Genomic DNA, 5,825 nt, shown 5'->3' with positions numbered 1-5,825 from the left:
ACCCCAGATAACTTTTCAGGAAGCACTGCACCACCAGGTTTAACCCCTTCCCAACCTTTGACGCAGCGTATGTGTCATGAAAACCTGTGCCATTCCGACCTGTGACGCAGCATATGCGTCATGGCCGGATTGGGCTCCTGCAGGCCGGGTGAAAGGGTTAACTGTAATTTCACCCGGCATGCAGGGACAGAAGGAGTTGTACTTTAGCCCAGGCTTCACCCCCCCGTGGCTACGATCGCTCTGATTGGCTGTTGAAAGTGACGTTTTACTTTCACTTTCAATCAAAGCGATAGTAATATTTCACCAATGAAAATTGGTGAAATATTACAATCCAACCATGGCCGATGCTGCAGTAGCATCAGCCGTGCCTAGAGATCGCGATGTGCCCCCCCCACTGCCACCGATCACCTCCCCTCCGTCCTCTGTCCTGTCATTTCCTGTCCTCTGCTCCCCTCTGTCCTTGTTGCAACGTCGATGATTAGGCGATGCTGGGGAAGGTTCAAAGATCGCTGATGGTTCTGCATACGGCTGGAGTGTACGGGCGAACGGCGGATGTGCGCGTAAAGTCTGCGCACTTTCAGGAGCAGGTCGGGTAACCCCGGATAACTTTTCAGGAAGCACTGCACCACCAGGTTTAAGGTGTGAGCTAGGCAAGGTATGTGTTTCAGTTGTGAAAGGGCTATGGCAGCCATAAAATTCCTTCCATTATCACTCACTACCTTGTCTGCCTCAAGATGTACACTGCCCAGCCATAACTGAGCTTCTTTCTGCAAGAACTCAGACAGAACTTCCGCGGTGTGTCTGTTGTCGCCCAAACACTTCATTGCCAATACAGCCTGCTGACGCTTGCCACTAGTTGTTCCATAATGGGACACCTCGTGTGCAACAGTGGCAGCAGCGGATGGAGTGGCCGTGCGACTGCGGTCTGTGGACGAGCTGTCGCTTCTGCTGGAGGACGAGGAGGAGGGGGGGCCAACGCCTACAGCCAACTGTTTCCTAGACCGCGGGCTAGGCATAACTGTCCCAATATTGCTGTCCCCTGTGGACCCGGCATCCACCACATTAACCCAGTGTACAGTGATGGACACGTAACACCCCTGGCCATGCCTACTGGTCCATGCATCTGTTGTCAGGTGCACCTTTCTACTCACTGATTGCCTGAGTGCATGGACAATGCAGTCTTTTACGTGCTGGTGGAGGGCTGGGATGGCTTTTCTCGAAAAGAAGTGTCGACTGGGTAGCTCGTAGCGTCGTACAGCATAGTCCATCAGGGCTTTGAAAGCATCGCTTTCAACTAACTGGTAGGGCATCATCTCTAACGAGATTAGTCTAGCAATGTGGGCGTTCAAACCCTGTGTACGCGGATGAGTACTTCCTTTTCCTAACGAGAGTCTCTTGTAGGGTAAACTGGACTGGAGAGCTGCATATGGTGGTACTATCGGGGGTGCCGGTGGACATGGCAGACTGAGAGAGGGTTGGTGATGATATTCTTGCTGTTGCCCTACATACAGTGTTTCCTACCAAGAACCTGGTGATTCCCTGACTGCTTTGGCCTTGCGACGAAACCTCCACATTTGCTGCAGGTGGTGTGATAAACGTTGGGCTTACAGTGAGGGAAGGGATGTAGCGTTGCTGACTAGCTTCATTGTGAGAGGGTGCAACAACGTTAAGGGACGCTTGGTAGTTAGTCCAGGCTTGCAAGTGCATGGTGTTTAAATGTCTACGCATGCAACTTGTATTTAGACTTTTAACATTCTGACCTCTGCTGAAGGTCCTTGAGCATTTCTTACAGATTACTTTGCACTAATCATTTGGATATTGGTTTAAAAAATGCCAGACTGCACTCTTCCTTCTATTGGATACCTTTTCAGGCATTGCACACTGAGCTACTTTAACCGGATGGCCACGCTGTCCTACAACTGGTTTTGGTTTAGCCACACGTTTTTGGCCAGATACGGGCCTGCCAGATGGAACCTGTTGCGATGTTGATGCCTGCTGCGGCTCCTCCTCCTCCGCTTCAGAGCTACTGCCGGCTGCACCCTGTTCCCCCAATGGCTGCCAATCGGGGTCAACAACTAGGTCATCTATGACCTCCTCTTCTACGTCCTTTGCACCTCCCTCTGTGTCACCGTGTAAGCCGGTGCTATAGCGTTTGTGACGGGGCTCCATATTCTCATCTGGGTCAGATTCTGGATCAGTACACTGCGAGGGCAATATTGTGATCTGAGTCAAAGGAACAGCATAAGAATCTGGCTGTGGCTGTGCCTCTGTGCACTCCATGTCCGATTCATCTTGTAATGGGCATGACCTGTTAACAATTTCCCTTTCTAACCCAGGAACGGTATGTGTAAAGAGCTCCATGGAGTAACCCGTTGTGTCGCCTGACGCATCCTTCTCTGTTGTTCTGGGTGAAAAAAGCAAGGAAGCAACTTTTCCTGACCGGGAACATCCACTGTCGACACGCTGCTTTTACATTTTGCAGTTTCCGAAGAGGAGGCAAAAAAGCTAGAGGCAGAGTCAGCAAGGAAAGCCAAAACTTGTTCCTGCTGCTCCGGCTTTAAAAGCGGTTTTCCTACTCCCAGAAAAGGGAGCGTTCGAGGCCTTGTGTTGCCAGACGATGACGGTGGCTGAACAACTCGAGACTTAGGTTCTATATTGCTTTTCCCACGACCACTTGATGCTCCACCACAACCACCATCATTACCAGCTGGCAATGACCGCCCACGGCCACGACCTCTTCCACCAGACTTCCTCATTCTTGGAAATATGTAACCAAACTTACAAACGTTATTTGGTATTGTAAAACCAGTTACAAGGTGGACGCAAAATTGTTGTGAATTTAAATCTCCCTTTATAGGTGTGTGAGAGTGCTGAGAAAATCAGGCCCACTGTATTACAGTACACAGTTTCAGTGGCACACAGTGGCTGACAGATATGCCACTAACAGGACTGACGCAGATGCACAGATTTGCCAATATTAATCTCCCCTTCTTTTTTTGGGGGGATGGGAGACTAGTGAATCAATCTGGCCCACAGTTTTACAGTAGTGTTTCAGTGGCAGACAGTTGCTGACAGATATGCCCCTAACAGGACTGACGCAGATGCACAGATTTGCCAATCTTTTTTTGGGGATGGGAGACTAGGGAATCAATCTGGCCCACAGTTTTACAGTTGGGTTTCAGTGGCACAAAATGACAGACCGATACCACAGACTGGACTGGCACAGATGTACAGATTTGCCAATATTAATCTCCCCTTTTTGTTTTTATATGGAAGACTAGTGAATAAATCTCGCCCACTGTCTTACAGTATTGTTTCTGTGGCACAAAATGACTGACAGATACAACAGACTGGACTGGCACAGATGCACTGATTGGCAATATAAATCTCCCTTTTTAGGTGTGGGACAGTGCAGAAAAATACAGGCCCACTGTTTCACACTACACAGTTTCAGGGGCAGAAAGTGGCTTGAAGATATATATAAAAAAAAGGGACTGTTCTACAATTACTATCTCCCTACAGTAATCTCAGAAAAGTATGGCGGGCAGCAATAAAAAGGACTGCTGCACACAAAAGTGTGCACAAACAAACAAGATAGCTGTGCAGAAAGGAAGGAACAACAGGATTTGTGCTTTGAAAAAAGCAGTTGGTTTGCACAGCGGCGTACAAACAACAATGCAGCTATCAGTGAGCCTTATAAGGTAGCCTTATAAGCTACAGAGCTGATGCACTGAAATCTAGCCTCCACTGTCCCTGCAAGGAAAAGGTGGTGTTGGGCAGTGGAAATCGCTACAGCACAAGCGGTTTGGGGGTTTATATTCCCTGCCTAATGTTATCCCTGCTTCTGATGAAGCGGCAGCAACCTCTCGATATGCTCAGATCAGCAGCAGTAAGATGGAGGTTGGCGTGTACGCCCCTTTATAGCCCCTGTGATGCCGCAGAAAGCAAGCCAATCACTGCCATGCCCTTCTCTAAGATGGTGGGGACCGAGAACCATGTCATCACGCTGCCCACACTCTGCGTCCTCCTTCATTGGCTCAGAAATGGCGCTGAACGCGTCATATGAAACGCGACTTTGGCGCGAAGGTCACGTACCGCATGGCCGACCCCAAACAGGGATCGGGTCGGGTTTCATGAAACCCGACTTTGCCAAAAGTCGGCGACTTATGAAAATGACCGATCCATTTTGCTCAACCCTAATAACTAGTATTGAATACTGGATCCTTATCTTTTCAGTATTTTGCATTTGCTGCCCTATTTTTTTATTTTTGTATCCTGGATAGAATGAGTAAATATTAATGTCCGATTCAGATTACGGTCAACAAATTTGCAAGATTTGCCGATTTATTTTTCGAATATTGGCCGAACATTGCCTAACGCCATTCAAGTCAATGGGAGGCAAAAACAAATGCATGCACAACAATGAGGGACAGGCACAAGGAAAGAGGCCTCAATTCACCCACAGTACAAATTGTAGCATGGCACTGCAGCAATCAGTCAGGCATGAGGTATCAGGGTCTGAGCCAGCATTTACTGCATTCAACTGAACGTCAAACTAAGATGAAGTAGGTGAGAGATCGGTGAAGGACTGCTGTGCTGAGAGCCCTGATACCACACACAACAGCTCAACCTGCTTTCATGCTCAGCCACACTGAGGTGGCAAAAATATCTGCTTTGTAGACTACCATTGTCAGAAAAATCTAAGGATAGTAGTAACATAGGTAGTTGACGCCAATGAAGTGGAGGCCTGACGGTCTTGGAGGCATACTGCTACAGGCAACACACATGAAGGACATCTAACCAGGAGTCTACACATTTTCAAAAAATTGTGGCAGACACCAACAAAGTGCCATCAATTTCACCACAGTATAAAGAGTACAATAGGGATGGACAGGTCTTTCACTACACCCAATGCAGCAGATGGACACCCAACCATGAGTTTTAACATTTAAAGAAATGAGGGCCTTACACCACAGAAGTGACATCAATTTCACCAAAGTAGAAATAGTATAACACCCAATTCACCAAGTGGACACCCAACAAGGAGTGTTCACATTTCCAAAAATTATTGGCAGACACTACCAAAGTGGCATCAATTTCACCACAGTATAATAGGGACCAACAGGTCTTTCACTATACCCAACCCAGCAAATGGACATCCAACCAGGAGTGTTCACATTTCCAAAAATTATTGGCACACAATACCAAAGTGGCATCAATTTCTCCACAGTAGACATAGTATAATGGGGACAGAGAAGTCTTCCACTACACCCAACCCAGTAAATGGACACCCAACCAGGAGTTTTCATATTTAAAAAAAATGAGGGCCTGACACCACCAAAGTGGCATAAAGAGTAGAAATAGTATAAACTACAGCCAAGCAGCAGATGTAGACCAGCCTTAACTGTTCACGTTTCCCAAAATTTGTGTTAACATCTGAAGCAGCAACAACAGCTGGCACAGAAGCCACACTAAAAATAGTGCAGTTACGTGACATTAATGCAGCATTCTAAATAATGCACAATCGACTTTGGATGGAAACACTGCTCAAATGACACAGAGACCTCATGGGGATCGCCCCTGGATGCATTCCTGACTCCTAGTTCACAGCTTTAATCAATTTTTTCTGAGATTCATGCCATTTTTCCTGGTGCCACAAAAAACACATTAAAACGAAACCAAAACGGGTTTTGCTTGGAAATATGTCTAGGTACATCCTTTGCAGATTAAAGACTTGCCTGTAAGGCCAAATATTTAACACCAGACCGAAAATTTCCTCCATTACTTAGACTTAGTTCAGACGCAGCGTTTTTGAAGCATTTTTC

The sequence above is a fragment of the Ranitomeya imitator genome, chromosome 2 (assembly GCF_032444005.1).
Source record: "Ranitomeya imitator isolate aRanImi1 chromosome 2, aRanImi1.pri, whole genome shotgun sequence".
Classification (NCBI taxonomy): Eukaryota; Metazoa; Chordata; class Amphibia; order Anura; family Dendrobatidae; genus Ranitomeya; species Ranitomeya imitator.
The sequence above is the reverse complement of the archived record's forward strand: the minus strand, read 5'-3'. Positions refer to the sequence as shown.